The following is a 20389-nucleotide window of genomic DNA, read 5'->3' as shown; positions in this document are numbered from 1 at the left end:
CGCTGGCAGGATATCCGGTGCTGGACGCGGAGGATCGCACGGGTCCTGCTGGGGGACTCACCTGAGAGCCACAAGAACCGCGGGCGCCGCCGTCTCTCCCACATCCAGAAACGTGTGCTGGCGGTGGTCTTTCCTGACTTGGACAGGCGTCTACAGGACATGCAGCAGCCGGAAGGGGGTAGGTACATGTGTGTGTTTGTTGTGTTTCACCAGCATTTGTAAGTGCACTGTTCCATGGATACACTTCCAGGGTTTATGGTGTTGTGACAATCCTGTTACCCACAGTGTTGCAGGCCTCACCTGCCTCCCTTCCCAACCTTGCAATGTGTTCCCTGGTCTCTGTGTAGTCACTCCATCACAAAGTAATGTAGCCTGACACCTTCTCCAAGTGTACAATGCCTGCAGCGTCATGTGTGGGGGTGGTGTGTAAGAGGTTTAGTGACCTTGCCTGTGCCCTGTCCAGTTCTGGACTTGTGGGTTCCATGTCAGTTGGCACTAATGCTGATTTCAGACATGGGAGTTAATCTCTTGAGTGCGAGGCCTTCCAGCAGGCATGTCCCATGTGGTGGCCTGTGACATGATGTGCATGAGTGTGCGTTACGCATAGTGCAGGGATGTTAGCGTGTGTTGCAGTCATTTCCATTCAGGAGCATGGAGTTGTGTGGCCACTACTGTCCCCAGGGGCATCTTTTCCTAGGTATCATGTGTGTAATCCGAGAATGTCGACAATCTCTGTGTCTACAGCATCGCTTGTGCTCTGTGCCATTGTCCCCTGGCACCATGTTTATTGACGTGAGATGTATTACAAGTGTCCACTGTCCAGCCTGACATGATTTTCCAAGTTCATACTCACGGTGGCCATTGCCTGTGTGTCTCGTAGCAATCATCTGATGATGGCCATTTGTACATGATTCTTTGGACAGCCGCACCTTGGGTATTTTGTGTGCAATCTTGAATTATTGCATCCCATGTGTATTTCACCCAGACTAAGAGATGTAAGTGCTTCCTGTGTCTCCACAGATGTGTCTCATGTAGGGGGTGGGTGGGGCGGCCATGGCCTACATGTCAAGACCTGTCATCTCCTTGCTCGGACTGGCCAGTGTGTGATGTTTGTCTGGACATACACTCAAGGTGCAGCGTGGCAGTCAGGGTGGGCATGTTCTCAGTATTACCTATGCTGCATGTGCCTCTAGTTCCTGGATTTGGTCCCTGCTCATCCCAATTTCCTGCCACGCTGTGTGGTGCAGATGCAGTGCTGTATTGTCCCCAGGGCCTTGCTCCTCAGTCAGAATGCCATGTCATCTCATTTGCTATTGTGTCATGCTCTCCATAGTTTTTCCATGCCATGGTGGGTCACACAACTGTGTCTTGCAGGCCCTACGTATGTACCTTGTTTTGTAGTTGTAACTCATCCTTTGTTTCAGGCTATGCACTGTAACCTACGTAGATTGTACTCATGTGACATATGTATACAGGTGTATGATTACTTTCTGTCTCTTCACCCTGCCCACAGCATCGTCGGGGGACACGGTGGGAGACATGGACACAGACGGCGCGGAGGGACCGAGCACCAGTGCCAGCGGTGACATCGGGGCTGGCACTTCGAGTGGGACAGAGGCGGTGGAGAGTGACCCCGGGGACCTGTCGACTGGCACAACAGACTATGAAGCGGACGGGTCCGAGGATGATCACTCCGAGTGGGCGGTGGCTGCACCACCATCTGACAGCAGCCCTACATCTGGCACCGCCCCCTCCATTGGCATCAGCCGCCTCCCACGTGCTCGTGTCCCTTCCCAACGTGCCCGGTCACCACATGTCTCCTTCCTGCCAGGCACCGCACCCCCTGCCCCTGTCTCCACTGCTGCCGCCAATGCTGAGTCTGTGGACATCCAGCGGCAGTTGCAGATTGGTCAGACTGCGATCCTTAATGTCCTCCATGGCCACAGCCAGGTCCTCAACAACATGGAGGCATACTTGGAGGGCATTCATTCATCGCAGGCTGACCAACGCAACTTGCTGAGGTCTATAGACTCCACACTGACTGCAGCAGTGGGTCTCCTGCAGCGCTACGTCCCACCCCCTACCCCTGCTCCTTCCACACTTCCCACTCCCATGCCTGTCCAACATACACCCAGACGTAAGCATGCAACCACCACAACAGACACAGGCACCACACCAGCAGGGAAGGTCCGCTGCACACCTCCTGACACGCACACACAGGGTGCAGTAGGCACACCCACTGGGTCGGGGGGCAAACGTGTGACACGCAGCCAGAGTGGGAGTCCGCATTCCACCCAATCCACTCCCTCCAAATCCCCTCCCCTCAGCTCTCCTGGCCACATCTCCCCCAAAGACTCCTTCATGGCCGCTCTGTCCCTGAGCCCCATAGTGACACCACCCCGCAAGCGGTCAAGGAGGTCCCCGGTCATGGTGCTTGATTCCCCCCCCTGTCCACACCCTCCCACAGTGGCGCTGCGACCCATCCCTCTGACCCCCCCCCTCCTTGGGGCCTGTGGTTCCTTCGGGTGCAGGGGAGTCCCTGGAGGACCTTGCTAAGGTGTGCAGCGAAATCATGGCCTCCGCCTTTGGCCCTGCCCCACCCCCTGTGGTGGAGTCCTCCATCCCTGCACCCACGACACCTACCCTTCACCCTCCTGTCCCTGCGGTGCCTGTTTCTTCCCCCCCACATGATGCCCTGACCCCTGTGGAAGACGACGGATTGTGACTGTGCAGGCAAGCTAGGGGACACGCATCCCACTGTGTCCCCCATCCAGTTGGGACTCCTGGACTGCCCTATGGCCTTTGTTGAAATTGGACTCACGTCATACTAGTTTTTTTATCATGCTGAATAAAGCTATTTATTTTTGCCCTTGTAACACTCCTGCATTGCTGGCCTTGCTGTTGGTGGGGCTGCTACATGGTTGTGGGTGTTGGTCATGTGTTGGGTGTGTGGGAAATGTAGTAGTGTGCTGCTCATAGGGGGGACCCTGGGATCTGTGTGCCATCACACCGTGTTAGCTACCTTTCTCCATTCATGTATGCAGTTGCTGCATGTTGCAATTGTCCCAAGGTGTATTCCTTCCTCTGTGTACCCTGACTTCTTCCCTGCAGGGTGTCCCCTGACTTAGGCACAGAGCTGTGTGTCCATTAGCTGGGTGTGTGACGTAGTCCTTCACCTTTGCACATGCATGCTGAGCGATGTCTCCACCTGCGTCATTCGTGGCATCCTTGGTAGTCATTGTACTTGTGTATGTGGCCTATTGACATGACTTCATGTGTACATGTTTTCTTTTCTGCGCTATGCATGCGTATACTCCCAGCCTCGAACACATGTGGTACATGTACTGCAGGGTCTTTGTGCACCTGACTGACAATTGTGGGCATGGTATCTGTGACTACTCCACCCTTTGCGTTCCATGGGCACTGCTGGGAGTGATAGGCACCCACCCCTCCTGTCTCAGGGCACTGCTGGGAGGACTCTGCACCCACCCCTCCTGTGTCTGGGCACTGCTGGGAGTGATAGGCACCCACCCCTCCTGTCTCAGGGCACTGCTGGGAGTGATAGGCACCCACCCCTCCTGTCTCAGGGCACTGCTGGGAGGACTCTGCACACACCCCTCCTGTCTCTGGGCACTGCTGGGAGTGATAGGCACCCACCCCTCCTGTCTCAGGGCACTGCTGGGAGGACTCTGCACCCACCCCTCCTGTCTCTGGGCACTGCTGGGAGTGATAGGCACCCACCCCTCCTGTGTCAGGGCACTGCTGGGAGGACTCTGCACCCACCCCTCCTGTCTCCGGGCACTGCTGGGAGTGATAGGCCCCCACCCCTCCTGTCTCAGGGCACTGCTGGGAGGACTCTGCACACACCCCTCCTGTGTCTGGGCACTGCTGGGAGGACTCTGCACCCACCTCTCCAATTTCACAATATGTACGCTCATGACATACACGGATGTGGGTACGCTCCATGCATTCGAGGTGGGGGTACGTGTCTTACTTACACTGTTGGGGTGGGGCTACGCTCCTTGCATTCGAGGTGGGGGTACGTGTCGTACTTACACTGTTGTGGTGGGGCTACGCTCCATGCATTCGAGGTGAGGGTACGTGTCTTACTTACACTGTTGGGGTGGGGCTACGCTCCATGCATTCGAGGTGGGGGTACATGTCGTACTTACACTGTTGGGGTGGGGGTACGCTCCATATGTACGCGGGTGTGGGTACGGGTCGTACTTACACTGTTGGGGTGGGGGTACGCTACATACGTACGTGGGTGTGGATACGGGTCGTACTTACGCTGTTGGGGTGGGGGTACGCTCCATACGTACGCGGGTGTGGGTACGGGTCGTACTTACACTGTTGGGGTGGGGGTACGCTCCATACGTACGCGGGTGTGGGTACAGGTCGTACTTATGCTGTTGGGGTGGGGGTACGCTACATACGTACGCAGGTGTGGGTACGGGTCGTACTTACGCTGTTGGGGTGGGGGTACGCTCCATACATACGCGGGTGGGTACGGGTCGTACTTACACTGTTGGGGTGGGGGTACGCTCCATACGTACGCGGGTGTGGGTACGGGTCGTACTTACGCTGTTGGGGTGGGGGTACGCTCCATACGTACGCGGGTGGGTACGGGTCGTACTTACACTGTTGGGGTGGGGGTACGCTCCATACGTACGCGGGTGGGTACGGGTCGTACTTACACTGTTGGGGTGGGGGTACGCTCCATGCATACGGGTGGGGGTAGGGTCCGTACATTTCCGTCCCCACGCTATGTGATGCTTGTGCGGGCCGTACCCAGGCCTTTGCCACGTGGGTACGAGCCGTCCCGCCATTGTTGGAGTGACGTGGGTGTGGGCGTGGTTCGACTCGTACCCACGCTCTTCAGGCGTGGGTACCAGACGTACCTGTCTGGTTGTGTTGCCTGTTCGCGTCGTGACGGACTTCCGTTGTGGCGGTCGCTGGCTTATCTGGACACGCCCCCACCCCCTCGTAGTGACCAGGGCATGGGAGTCAGGTATGTCCAGGGCATGTGTGCTGTGTGACTTTGGTGGGGGGTTTGTGGCCTTCCCTGGTCCTGCCACCCCCACCCCACCCCACATTCCCCCCTCCCTTAGTTGTTCTGACCTTCTGCGGCGTCTGCGTCGGAACCTGTAGAGGAGGTCGACTGCTATGAGGGCCGGGATGGCTCGTAGGTTCGGGTCCATGTCTGTCCGTCGCGTACTGGTCCTCCTTGTTCGCGTCGTCCTGTCTGTCCGTCGCGTACTGGTCCTCCTTGTTCGCGTCATCCTGTCGCGTACTGGTCCTCCTTGTTCGCGTCGTCCTGTCTGTCCGTCGCGTACTGGTCCTCCTTGTTCGCGTCGTCCTGTCTGTCCGTCGCGTACTGGTAGTCCTTGTTCGCGTCGTCCTGATTTCCCGGCAGTTTTTGGCAGCCGGAAAATATTCACCGTGCGGGATGACGTCGGTGCGAATCGTAATTCCTGGTTCGTGAATGGCAGGCTGCGTGCATCCCGACGTCAGGTCGGCGCTTTCCCGGTTCGCATTTGTATGTTTATTTTGTTCGGTCGGGGTTTTTTACGATTCGTACGGAAATGGTGTTCCCGTGCGAATCGTAATTCCATGTTTGTAATTTTGTACGACCGGGTACGCGTCGGACGGAGAATATGCTCCGTCCGACGGTTCGTACCCGGTTTTTACAGGATCGTAATCGGCACCAGTATGTTTTGTAATGATCTTTCCTTTGTCTTAATGATAGTGAGCCGACTGTAGGGGATGCTTTACCAGAACGCCATTGTGCTTCAAGAAGACAACTTAATGCCCATACTTCATAATTTTAGAGGTTTGGGTGCCAAAGACATCTATTTACATACACTACAAACAATTTCTGCCTATGTAGAAGAGTGAAAGTATCAACCTTTCTGAAGAATACTTCTAGCTGCAGAAATCTGATCTTGTGTATCACTTCTGGCACCAGTTTGGATCAGAAAACTCTTGCAATAGCTCCTGCCTTCCGGCAGGTGGCACAATTAGTATCCATCATGACTGTCCCACAAAACACAGATGTGTATGCAAGTGCCACTCCTGTGCGTTTAATTCAGTTCTTCTTTTTCCATGCCTTTCTGATGCAGATCTATATTATTTTAGAAGTGTGAAAGGATGTTACTTCGAAAGATGACAGGCTACAAACAGTGTTCCCCAAAAACACTAAGAGGGTGAGGGAATATCACTCTTGTTCCCCCAGGGTTAAGTCAGTTAAACAACTAAAGAGTGACAAGGGAAAAAGAAGGAGCAAAAAAACACGGGCAAAAACCAAAAAGAATTGTTAAAAGAACCCTCACTCACCAACCTAGTTGGTGACATGCTTCATCATCGGGTTCCCACCAGAGAGGCCGAGTGCCTCTCTGGTGTGCTACAACGCCTGAGTTACAGCGGAGCTGGTTTCTGAAAGTGGAGGGGAGTGAAATTAAAAGGTAAATGGTTTTAACCGTCAACTAATTTAATGTCGGCAAACCAAAGACCAATAAAAACGTGAATTGGGCAAGTTCTGGTTTGTTAGGTTAACCAGAGCTTAACCAATTAGTGATAAGGTCGACATGACATGTTTCTGCTTAAATGTGCCCAATTGGCTAAGCTTTCATCAGGACCACAAGGGTCTCCACGGCGGTATGCGCACGCTAAGGCGCACCCTAACCTGTGGAGAACGAAATGGCAAAACTCACGGTTTTACCAAGTAGCCATCCTAGTATTTCCGGGGCTATAAATGTCTGAAAAGGAAGAAGACAGACGCAACATATATAAAAACATACCAAGACATAAATTCATCGGTTTACATTTGTTTAAATTTTGCTTGTTTTGGTGAATAAGCAATTTGATAATCCCGTGTTGTGGAGCGGGAGTGGGTGTCTCAATAGCAATTGTAGCTTGAAACGCTCAAAAGCGAGTGATTCCTCGTCACAGAAAAAAGGGGGAGCTCATAGAGGTATTCTCCATAAGACCCTGTGCACTATTTGTGTCTGCATTCGATTACATCTATGTGGTGTCAGGGTTGTTGACAAAGTGCAATCGTAGTGGCTAATATGCCACTGTGTATGCCGTAGGAATAGCGGACTCGTGCAGTGATAGGCATGCTGTAAACAAGCGTCTGTGGTGTTTGCCAAGCGCCGTTTGCTCCAGAGCATGTCTAGCGATTACAAATTAGTTGTGAAAAAACAGCTGCATGGATAAAAGAGGGTGTTAAAATCATCTTACTTAAGTACTCGATGTTACTAACATCATGGGTCCGGGAGGGGGGTAGTGAGCTATAGTTTCTGTCAGATGGAAGACAAAAGTTAGAATGTTGCGTTCTCTACAGAAAATAAGACGACCGCAACTAGTTTCTAGCCAAGGAAAGATTCCCCAACTTACTTCCATGCTCGCACACTCCCGCAGTCAGCCTCGATCTGTCCTCCTCGGCCCGGATATTAGTGAGTGAATGGGGAACGCGGAAGTAAATACTCCGTGGTTCCAGTCACGTGGTTCGTTTTAGGCGTATGGGTGTGCGTGATGCATTCCGTGTGTCTAAAGAGTAAGGAGACCTGCTCCTATTGGTTCATCCTACGTAATGGACAAAATGAACTGGCGTACTTTGTTCGCCATGCGAAAGATGCTGAAAATTACCATGTTGTTGATTAGGGGGGATACCTAGAGGAATACACCGTATAGAAGGGAACTCATTAAAGTGTTATGAATACGCTTTACATGTTTGAAAATCTTCGTGAAAGCGTTCAATTTAGTTCTCCTCTGTTATGTGAATTTAGAAATGGCATTTATGTTCTGCAGATTTTTAATACTCCCAGTAAATATGATATTAACAACTGAGATTAATAAATCTAAAAAACGCCTTTTTACAGGGGGGAGAACAGAAAACGTAAATAGCCTTTTAATAAGTCAATGACTCAGGACAGGCCTTGTCACCATCAAGGTGGAATGATGGGGAAGTCTAGTGACAGCGAAAAATGGCAAATCAAAGGCATTTAATGTGGAGAGAACTGCACGGAGGCTATTTTAGGTTATGACGTTACAGTGGCTCGTTAGGATCTGTAATTCAGTGTTTTAATATCGAACTCCAAGGAATATTATCATTCAAACCCTGAAGATGTGTCGATAAACGATAGATCCAACGTTGCTCTTTTTCGAATAGTAGTTGTTGGGTGTGTGGTCCAGGCTTCAGTTTCTCAATGATTGTCCACTTCATATCATTTGGTGTGTGGTTTAGCAGCAAGAAATGTTCAGTCAGTTTCGTGCTCTGCTTGCGACAGCGAATGGTGCTGCGATGTTCGCAGATGCGTTGTTTGATCTTCCTGCTAGTCATGCCGACATATTTCAGTCCGCATGAACAGGTGATTAAGTATACCACATCGGTGGAATTGCAATTGGTATGCATTCTCTGTGTCCATTGCTTGCCTTGTTCCAACTCCAAATACTTCGAAGGTGATGTAAGATGGCAGACACTGCACGATCCGCAGGGGTGATGGCCAACAATAGGGGGAAGACCCCAAGCACTGACGATGGATTGGTCCTGGTTTCTGTCCGGCATCTTCGGACGGGTATGTACCAGGGAATCTTTAAGGCTCCTTGCTCTCTTATAGGAAAATAGGGGTTTCTCCCAGTCATGTTTGTTGCTTGTAAGGATATTCCAATGTTTCTTAATGGACTTACATACTGCGTTGGATGCTGCGTTGTAAGTTGTAACGCAAGTGAGAGGTATTGAGTCAGAATCGTTTCTCTCATGGACTTCCAAGAGTGCTTCCCTGTTTTGATTGCGTGCGCGTTTGTTGCTCCTTGCAAGTATTTTTTCAGGGTAACCACGGTCTTTCAATTTTTTTGTGAGATCACTTGCCTGTAGCTTGTATGTGGAAACCTCACTGCAATTTCGACGAAGACGAAGATATTGGCCAAAAGGGAGGTTTTCCCTCAATGGACGTGGGTGATAACTGGTGAAATGTAGCAGATTGTTTTTAGCCGTAGGTTTATGGTGAGTTTTTGTTTGTAGGGTCCCGCCTGTCCTGGTGATGACCACATCCAGGAAAATCATCTCTTCTCTGTCATAAGAATGTGTGAACTTGAGGTGAGGATCACATGTGTTCACCCAGTTGAAAAAATCCAGTAGAAGTTCCTCTGTTCCTAGCCAGATGATCAAAACATCATCAATATATCTTTTCCAAAAGAATATATTGGACGAATAAGGATTTTGCGAGTCTAGGATGAACTTGCATTCGAAATTGAACACATACAACCCTGCTACCGAAGGCGCGAAGGTACTGCCCATCGATGTGCCAGTTGACTGTAAAAACAGATCACCCTTATATTCAAAGAAGTTCCTTTTTAAAGCAAGAGTGGCACATTCAATTACAAATTCCCGTGGAGTTGTGTAGTTCCAGGTGCTCGCCTCCAGGGAGCTCCTTATTACATCAATGGTGTCATCCTGGGGAATACAGGTGTAGAGGCTCTCAATGTCCATTGTTACCAAGAATAGACTTCCATCAGGGAGTGTGATCTCGCGTAGGAGAGCCAGTAGACTTTTCGTATCCTTAAGATAGGTGCTAGTTGATTGGATGAGAGGCTTCAAGAAAAAGTCACAGTACCGTGACAATGGTTCCAGCAGTGAGCCGATCCCGGAAACAATGGGGCGTCCAGGAGGTGGTATCCTGTTCTTATGAGTTTTCGGGAGCGTGTAGAAATAAGGGATGGTAGCCTCACTGGTTGTGAGGAAAATTGCTTCCTGTTTGGTGATAAAGCCCTGGAGTTCAGCGTTCTCGACCAAATCATGAATGGTGCTGTGGAGTTCTTGAGTGGGATCCACATCTAGAGGAGTATAGCTGATGGGATCGTTGAGGAGGCGTCTACATTCCTTATCATAGGCCGTGGTATCTTGAATTACTACACCGCCACCTTTGTCCGCTGATTTTATTACGATATCCGTGTTGGCTTTTAAGGCGTGTAAAGCTTGGAATTCGCTGGCCTTCATGTTCTTGAAACGATCAGGTTCCATGAAAGCTTCAATGTCATTTGATACTGCCTGTTCAAACGCTGTGATCTCAGGTGGGATCGCGTGAGGTGGGGGGGTGAAAGTGGACTTCACCTTAAACCCTGTATCACTCGTTTGTGGCGGGGTACTGTCTAGAGGACGCTTTTCAAAGAAACTCTTGAGCTTAAGTTTCCTAAAGAAATTTGAGAGTTCACATCTCAGTTTGAAACGATCAAAACGGGCTGTAGGTATAAAACCTAACCCCTTTTCCAGAACTGAGGTGTTTTTTTGCTCCTTCTTTTTCCCTTGTCACTCTTTAGTTGTTTAACTGTACAAACAGTGTTCTCCATACAGGAAACGGATATCGGTTGCAAACCTGCATGACATCTGCCTGTGGTCCTGCAGCAGCAAACATGGCTCTAAGGTCTGCAACAAATTCACCCTAAAGCCATCATGGAGCAGGAAACCAAGCTGTCCATCCCATCACAAGTAGTGGGGTAAATCCAGATAACTGGGCCGGTCCCAGTTCAGATTGCCTCATCAGTAAGTTGACTGTGAAGTCGAGAGACGGGTCATCGAAGAAACATAGGCAGGGCAAGTGTGACTCTTTGATGTTCAGTCCTTCCCTCCCGAAGGATATGCGCCAAAGCCAGTGTTGGAAAAATCAGACTTTTGTTTCGCCTTCCTCCTTGGCGGCAATGCCAAACCTGGAGCTGGAGTGCCCAGAGTTGCCCTGGCTATTGTCATCTCTGCAGCAAGTTGCAGCCTTTAATGATGCCATGCTGCAAATTTTCAAATACTGGCTTCCTCTGGCACGTTTTCTGCCCCACAGATGCATTTATTGTACCTTGATTAAACTTCCACCAGTGGGTCCATGTACCGATGACCTCGGATGTCAGCTTGCTTAAGTGCAAGGCTATGCATTTCCTGTGTCGCAGGCATTTCGGAAGAGGTGTGGTGCAGTGGCCAGGGCGGCTGATTCCGGAGCACGGGGGGCTCAGGGTTCGATCCCCGGCACCGGTGGCAGGTTATCCCAGCACCTTGTGACTCTGGGCAATAGCTCGCTTAATCTTCCCGAGGGCCACCAGCGCCGGGACACCTCTCCGAAGGTAGCTGTGCGCTTTACAAATGCTGGTATTTCATTATTATATTATTTCTAATTAGTTTTGCCTCCACCAGGGCTATTTTTGGATCTAGTTTCATCTCCAGCCCCACATTTGGGTCCATCTTGGGTTCGAGTTTGCCCTTGTTTTATACTATAATGAAAGCAACAATATGTAAGGGTCGACTCCCTTTCAGATCCTCTGCAACAGTATTTCAGAACAATGGAGTCTATTTTTGGATCAGACTCTGGTTGCTACTACCGGACCTTCCACATGATGATGATGGGGCGGCATATAATTTACTCCACCCCTCCCACATTAGGGGTGGAGTATGTGCCTTGACTTACCAAATGCCAGTGGCTTAGATATCTCTCTTGAATACATCCCAAATGGAAAAAAAGCCTCTTATTTGCAGTGGTAGTCTGGAGATCACTAAAGCCTGCAGTGAAAACTCCCCAAGGGAGCTCCCTTTTCAAAGAGTAATTCACCCCAAGGAGCCATCTGTTAATACAGAGTCAAACAAATAGTGCTTTAGGAAAGATTAATCAGCTTGTTCCTTGAAGAAGAGGTCCAACTCCAAGATCCATTTGTGGTCATGATTCCATTCGCCAGACTCTTCCTTGACTTCAGGAGAACCCCCTCACCTGAAAGGCTGGAGTTTCCCAGTCCTTAGGCTGACCCCCACACAGGTCGAAGCCTTCCAGCTATCTCTGCAGGGTCTTTTCAGCTCAGTACTGCACCTCTCTTGGCTACTACCAAGGGAGGGTTTGTTCCTAAGGGTTTGGTGATTCCTGTAGCTTCCATCTCTCAATGCTGTTCTTTAATAAGCTTGGGCAGGGCCCATCGGGCGAAGCTGAAACTGACTAAAGCAATGTCCTCTGTTTGTTAGGGCCCTCAATCCAGGCTGACCCTAAAATCATTGGTGAGCTGTCCACAGAGTGGTCTCCAGAACTAGCCACAGAGTTGATCGGAGATCATATCATCTGCAGCTCTGCCAAGTGTGACTCATCAGGTCACAAATACGTTTGTTACTATTCCGCATCCCTGCAATAAAATGTTTTGTCACGCAATTCAGAGTTTTGCTAGTCGTTCAAATTATTGTACCAGTTCAGGTTGACAGTGGTGAGTTCAGTTGAGCATGGAGACTTCCTCACTGATTAGTTTCCTCTTCAGCTTCTCTCTGATCATGCCCAGGCCGAGGAGAGTTCAGGATTGTCCTGATTACGCCTAACTTCTGGCACCATTCAGCCAGGTACGCTCCCTCCATGTGAGCTGCTCACAAGTGCAGAACTCCCATGGAAGGCTGCTTTCAAAAGCAAATTTCAGCCTGTTGTGCGGCCAAGACTAGAAATCGGGAGAAACACGTGACATGTAGCGCCACCACCTGCAAGTGAGCAGGCAGTAAAAGACCTTAGGGCCGGACACAGTAATTTGGCTGTGCTTCCTGCTGCCTACAGCCTTGCCCGCAGAGCCACAGACCTGTCACTTCACCTCGAACTCTGCTCACAGTTCCTGGTGCGCCCACAGCTGTCATGCTTGTCTCTGAGAAAGCAAAAGACACACAATTGATGGACAGAATGCAGAACAAATCAAAACATTCACCCCCAATCAAGAGATCTGGGTTAAATCCATCATTATTTTGCTCACCATGCCCCCCCAGTTTAGATCTGGCCATATCCAAATCAGTCTTGACCCTGTGCCTCATGGGAACAGTCCAGCCCGAACTGCCAAGCCAAGTCCTCCCTGGACCAGAAACAAGCATCCTAGGACCGGTTTCGGGGTTTCACCCCACTTCAGCCAGGATAGCTTGATTCCAGTGGCACAGTGAGCCCAGGACCCAAGTCTGGGCATACCTGGCGCACTTAGGGCGAGAAAGCAAAATACACACAATTGATGGAAGGAATGCAGAGCAAATCAAAACATTCACCCCAGTCAAGAGATCTGGGTTAAATCCATCATTCTTTTGCTCACCATGCCACCCCAATTTAGACCTGGCCATATGCATATCAGTCTTGACCCTGTGCCTCATGATAACAGTCCAGCCCGAACTGCCAAGCCAGGTCCTCCCTGGACCGGTAACAAGCATCCTAGGAAAGGCATGGTGAGCAAAAAAACGATGGATTTACGCCCAGATCTCTGTACTGGGGTGAATGTGTGGCATTGTTCTGCATTCTGTCCATCAATTGTTCTTTTTGCATTTGTCACCCCGAGTGGGACGGGTATGCCCAGACGTGGGTCCCGTGCTCGCCATGCCACAGGAGTCAAGCTATCCTGGCTGATGAGGGCTGAAAGCTCGAAACCGGTCCTAGGATGCTTGTTTCCAGTCCAGGGAGGATCTGGCCTGGCAGTTCGGGCTGGACTGCTTCCATTGGGCGCAGGATCAAGACTGATTTGCATTTGGCTGGGTCCAAACTGGAAAGGCATGGTGAGCAAAAAAACGATGGATTTAGGCCCAGATCTCTGTACTGGGGTGAATCTATGACATTGTTCTGCATTCTGTCCATCAATTGTTCTTTTTGCATTTGTCTCTGAGAAAGAGCAACATATAAGTTCAAGCAAGATGTCAGGTTTTGGGAAGGTCACAGAGGCGGCTCCTTCGTTATAGCATAGGAGTGTCGCCCTACTAGGTGGCAGCAGAGTTAAACACTTAAAATAATAGAATTGGTTTATCATAATTTTATTTTTTATTTTTCTTCTTACCTGGGGCTTGCAGCAAGTGCATCATAGGGCGGGGCAATGCCATGCACTCTATGTGCAACAGCAGTGGGGAGGAGGGTTGATGGGCACGGCCAAACCGTCATGCGCACTTAGCATTTCAGCCGGGTGGCGAAAAGCCACAGGCCCTAGACCCTGTCTGCATGCCGAACCAGGGATCTCAGACCAATCCCACCGCATAAGAGAAGCATCCGGAATTAGCATCTGGGAGCCTGCGCAGTGTGACCAGTCTGCAACCAGACCAGGATCGAGAGACGAGCAATGAGACGACCGCAGCGGTAGGTAAGTTCTATATTTTTTCTGTACTTATTTTTGTATCCAAGTGCCCCCTGTGCCCCGTGCTCCCTGCTGCCCCACTACTTCGGATCCTGAGCAGCCACCACTTGGGGAGGGCATAGAGCTCGGGTGGGTATTACTTTCTTGCCAGCATCAGTCCAGTCTCCATGTAGCAGGGAGCTAACCTGCCTATGATGCAAAGCACCCACTACAGTCTGAAATTGGTGCTCCCAAGTGGTGGACAATGGTCATTAGGTCTCGCTGAGCCCAGCGCATGCGCTGGCTTGCAGAGACATTTTGTATGTGGGATTTTTAAAGTGCTGCCTGTAGCCTAAAGCTTCAGTGCACGCGAGCGTGCACGCGCGCACCACTCGCGTGCGTGCCACACAGCGCGCCCCGTCCTCGCGATCGCGATCACTTTCGCTTTGATCACGATCGCTATTAGCCGTGCGGCCAATGCTTGTTTGTTGTTGTTCTCGTACTTCACAAAATGACTTCTGTATTGTTTGTGGCACACCTCTCTTGCATTGATGTTCACAGCTCCTTCACTTTGCTCCCAGCAGCTTCTGCTGAGTTACACCAGTCCTGCCTCTGTTAGCATTTGAGGGTGCAGTCTGACTTTGTTTCCTTGGCATCCAAAAAAGACATTTGATAAGGACTTGGCCTTCGGCGTCATCTTGCTCCTATAGTAATGTGATGTGTTGCGAAAGTGCGAAACAGATGATGGAAGCATTGCGTTGCTCTGCCAGGGTTGTCTTGTGGTTTACCTGCTCTGTGAAGTTTATTTCTACTGAAAATACAGACATTTGACATAAGCACGGCATCATGCTTAGTGCCTGGCTGACAGTGGACCACTTCGTAAGCCATGGGTGATTGGAGTTGTATTTTCACTTCTTGGGGCGTTCGTTATGGAGTAAAACTGTGTAAATGTCTACCCTGGCATGTAGAGCCCCTACTTGTATTCAGTGTTTTTTCCATTTAGAGTTGACCTGTGTATGTGAATATATTCTGTCAGTGTTTCGGTGCTCGCGTTAGTTGCTCTTTTCTGAAGACGTAACTTCAGATTTCCTACTCATTCTTTGTTTCTCCTTCTTGCCCACGGGCGACTGCCACTCAAGGAGCTGGCATGCAGTGAAATAATTGCAGATGGGCCAGTCTGGGCACTGCCCTCATGCCTGAGGAACATGCACTCCCTTTTAAACCTTATTTGTGTTAAATAACCCCCCCGCCTTTATTTAGGGTACTGTTTGTCCCCTCCTTACTTTATCACTTGGGTCCAGTTCTACTCAAATCTCTGTTTACAGTTTCATTGCACTGTTTTACATTTTTTTACGTTTAGACTCTTTCCCCCCCCCACCTTTTTGTTTCTACAGCTTTAGATAGAAGCAGTGTTTTAAATGTCCTCCATTGAGAAATTTGGTGTTGTATCCACTACATACGAACACTGTGGTCATAGTTGGTGTTGAGCCATATTTTAATTTTTGATTATGAGCTTTAGTCTAACTATAGGAAACTATAGTATGTGTGTTCTAAAAGGTTTGGGGCCTGCGGCAGAGGGTGACCAACTGCTTCCCCTCTTTCTACTTTGTGTTACTTCTGTTACTGTACCCGTGTAAATGGGGTACCTTTGATGAAATCTCTCTTTAATTTCCTTGCAGTCTTTCGCTGCTGTTCCTGATCCCAGGCTTCCTGACTACTACCTCTTGCCTGCCACTCGAGGATGTACATCTGCCCCTCATGTGGACCTTTGGCCAATGCTACTGCCCCAGATGTACCTCTCGGCACCTGCCCACTATGGGTGCTCCTTGATATGATTCAGATTTTTTTTTTACCTATTGCAGGCTGAGTGGCTGGTACATGTGTCTTTTGCTTTCTTGCTCTAAGTGCGCCAGGTATGCCCATACGTGGATCCCAGGCTCCCTGTGCCACTGGAATCAAACTAGCCTGGCTGGTGAGGGGTGATACCTAGAATCCGGTCCCAGGATGCTTGTTTGTGGTCCAGGGAGGACCTGGCTTGGCTGTAAGGGCTGTATTGTTCCCACGAGGTGCAGGGTCAAGACTGATTTGCATATGGCTGTGTCCAAACTGGGTTGGCATACTGAGCAAAAGAACGATGGATTTAACCCAGATCTCTTAACTGTGGGTGAATGTTTGATTTGTTCTGCATTCTGTCCTTCATTTGTGTGTCTTGTGCTTATGAACTTGGCCCTGCATGTCTTTGAACTCTCTCAATGAATCCACGCCCTAGCTGGAGCGGAAGCATGGTTGAAAACTGAAGGCAGGGTGGGCTCCTAGGAATTGCAGCAGCTGTGGTAGGTTGCAGTATTTGCTCAGTTCTGAACTAGCAGCAAAGCTGCAACTGTTGCACTGTACTTGGGTTGGTGGAGGACCTTTGGCTTCTAGGAGCAGCAGCAGTTTGTAAACCTGCACTACTGCTGCATTGGCTGTAACTGTTCTGAGAGTGACTGAAGCTTGCATTGTTCCCGTCGTCATATTGTGGATTCATGTAGGTGACCCTTGCACTTATGCTCTCCACACTTAACCTGTTTTGTGTGTCTGGGTGTGGTTTTCACTGGTCTGTGCTGCAAGTATTCAGTGTGAGTGCATGTGGCACAGCTGCCTGTTGAGCTGGACCCGTTCCTTCTCTGTTGCACTGACAACGTAGTTTCTGCTTGTGTCATAATTGGTGTGTGTGTTTGTATTGCGAAAAAAACCAACACTACGGTTCCACAAGATGTCCTTTGTATTTAGTGTAACTTGAGAAAAAAAACTTCTTCGCTACACAACAGCCAAACTATCAGCTTCATTCGTGTTTTGGGTAACCAGTGTGTTTGCTTTGTAAATTTGAAGGTTTAAGAGTTGGAGGCATTTTTCATTTCCTCTTTATATATTCTGGTTACGTATATTTTTCTAGAAATTATACAATTTCCTATGGGCTCTCTCCTTACTGTGCTAACATACTGGACTCTTGTAGCTCCTGATTGCTCATGGATGGTAACCTCTTCCGAGCAGAGAGGGCGGCAGATCGTGTCTTCTTCAGAGGCGCACTTCAACCGCTAAAAATTGTTGTTATTTGTAAAGCAAAGGAAATTATTGATCTATGACATCCAGCCAACATGTTCCCAACACATGATATGTGATTTTGGAGAAACAGTTGCCTTGTGTTGTACAACGTCAAACCCATCCTCTCTTGCTCCTGCAGTGCTGGAACAGCGCAGGAGCTTGGGTTTTTTTAAACTTTAAAACTGAGCGCGGCACCGCTTCATGGACACCGCCCTCAGTGTTAAAGTTTTTTTTAAAACGAGCGCGGTGTCCTTGAAGGGCGCCGCGCTCAGTTTTAAAATTAACCATTTGCAATGCAATTGGACCTATTGCATTGCAAATGCTTGTTAACTTTAACGTTTACATCAACAAACCATCTTCCTGACGATTAAAAACAAATGTAAACTATGATCTGTGACCCCAAAATTTAATTAGTAAGACTCCACACATGCTATTAAAAAAAGTAATTTCCCGTACATACTTAAAAAAAAAACGTGATGAACTGTTCATTTGTCAATTAAAGTAAATCAGATAGACTTCATTCCAATATGGCCCCGTCGCTCCCTAATGCTGCACGCTAAGCATCTTCTAGAACACCCAGTACTTCACTTGGGGACCCGTGCAGGAGGAGAGCATGGCGGCAATCATGGGGGTACTGGGACGTGGTACTCAGTTTTGGACAGCGATCCTACAAAGACAGAGCAGAGGTCAGTGAAAAGGCAAGACGGCGGGTACAGCCCAGTAAGTTCAGTTCAGTTCCGTAGTTCTTTATTCGGTTGTTAAAAACACCATAAAAAGATATATATACACAATACTTTTTCATGAGAACTTTGGTAGAAAAGAATACATATTCACAGGAGAGGTACATAAAATTCATAGCAATCACAATTTACTCCTGTCCTCTAGTTGCTCTTAATCTCAGTGCGACTTTAATAAAATTCAATATACAACACAGAGTCAATGGATCAGCCGCCCTTTGTAAGAAAAGTAGCGTGGGTTTAGTTTGAGTCAGTTTGGCCCTTTTAATGATATCAATTAAAAAACTCCGCCTCTGCATCGAATAAAAAGGACATAAAAGTACAAAATGAAGGGTGTCCTGCGGAGACCTGTTGTCGCAGCCGCAGGCACCCTTCTGCTCAATCGAAACAGTGTAAACTAATGGGTCAGCTAATAAATGTGGTAAAAGATTGAGCCTAAAACGGGATATTAAAAATCTATCCTGTGCATTATGCATGAGGTAGAGATAGGGTTCCATTCCCTCGGTGGCCTTACGGAGCTATGGGCATTCACTGTTCCCTTGGTCCCTTCTTTTATCATTCTACTTATATTTCTTTGGGCCAGGAACAATCTTTTTAACATGGGTTTATCCTGGGCTCTAATTTCTGATGGATTAACAAAAAGATCTTTATAGCCCAGGTTCTCCAAATTGGTCTTAACATACTTGAGCCAAGGTATGTTCATGCTTCTTTCTCTTCCTAAGCAGTCTCTCAATATTTGCCTACTTATAGCTGCTTCTGGATTTCTCCAGATATTAAGCCACGATAGAATAGGTCTGTACTTGACCATATCTTCAATATATGGCCTCCCCAGCTCTCTGTGGGTGATAACAGCTGGAATACTCTGGGGAATTTTTAATACTGACCGTACAATTTTATTTTCCTCCCGCTGCAATTGTTCTATATCTACAAATCCCCAGACTTCAGCGCCGTACATGGCTTTAGAACAACAAATGGAGCTGTACAAATTCATTACTTGTTCTGGAGACCATCGCCCTAGCCTCCGCCCATAACTAGTTATTGCACCATTTGATGATATTAATTTCCCACATCGCTCCTCTACCAAGGGGGTGAATTTTAACATCTCGTCAAACAGTAGGCCCAAATAGGAGAAGGTCTGCACCTTTTCCAGTATATGACTCCCAATTCTGTGCGTGAACTCTGACCGAGGTTTATTGCCTGCCGTCATTACAAATGATTTGCCAAGATTGACGGAAAGATCTAAAGTTCCCATAAACTTGACAAAACCATTGATTAAAATCTGTAAGCTTTTCGGAGTGCGGGCTAACAGTACCGCATCGTCTGCGTAGAGCAGAACTGGGATGTGGCGTGTACCGGCTTTTGGGCAATCAACATTTAGATTAATTAGGGTCTGCTCTAAATTATTAATGTATAATGAGAATAAGAAGGGCGCAAGAATGCAGCCCTGTCTCACCCCACTAGTACACACGAAGGGATCAGTAAGGCCCCCCTCGGTGCTATAACGTACCCTAGCTGTAGTGTCCCTGTGTAATTCCCTGAGTATGGTGATCAGGCCCTGGTCAATGCCAAGCTCGCCCATCATTAGCCAGAGTTTGTCCCTATTTACATGATCGAAAGCAGCCGCCAAGTCCATGAACCCTAAATGAATGGTTTCGTTGCTTGTTTTGGTGTACTTGGCGACTAGCATATAAAGGTTCAAACATTGATCACTAGTTGACCTCGATGATCTGAAGCCGTATTGAATGTCCGATATGATGTTTTTTTCCTCGGTCCATTCAATTAATCTCTTAAGAAGTACCCTTCCCAGTATCTTAACAGAGACATCAATCAGCGAAATGGGCCAATAGCACTGAGGGTTGTCCCTATTACCCTTCTTGAAAAGGTAAACAACCTTTACAACGCAACTTTTACAACGCACTACCTTTACAACGCAATTTTTACAACGCATTTTCTTTTACAACGCATGCCTTTACAACGCATGTATTTACAACGTAAGTACCTTTATTTCGCAAAGACTTTTACAATGCAAGTATTATATTTTTAATTTTGAATTATTTATTTATAAATTAATATATATTTTTTTTTTTAAAAATGAAAAGAATAATTAATTAAATTTTTAAATAAGGAGAAGTTTATAAAATATTTTCATTAATATAATGCTATGTAAGATATTTATATTTATAATTAAATTAATTTGCTTAATCAAAAAAAAGAGGAAAATTAATACTCTAGTAATAATTAAGTATATATAATTAAACATAAAATGTGATTAATTAAATTATTTTTTAAATTATTTACTAAATAAATAAATACAATTGCAAAATAATACTCTTTAAAAATTAAATAAATATTAATATTAAGAGTTATATAATTAATTATTTATTTAATTAAAAATTACAATTATTTGCTTAATCAAAAAAAAGCAGAATTAATACTCTAGTAATAATCTAGTATATATAATTAAAAATCTACTGTGATTAATTATTTAAATTATT

Source organism: Triturus cristatus, chromosome 11 (assembly GCF_964204655.1).
Source record: "Triturus cristatus chromosome 11, aTriCri1.1, whole genome shotgun sequence".
Lineage (NCBI taxonomy): Eukaryota > Metazoa > Chordata > Amphibia > Caudata > Salamandridae > Triturus > Triturus cristatus.
The sequence above is the reverse complement of the archived record's forward strand: the minus strand, read 5'-3'. Positions refer to the sequence as shown.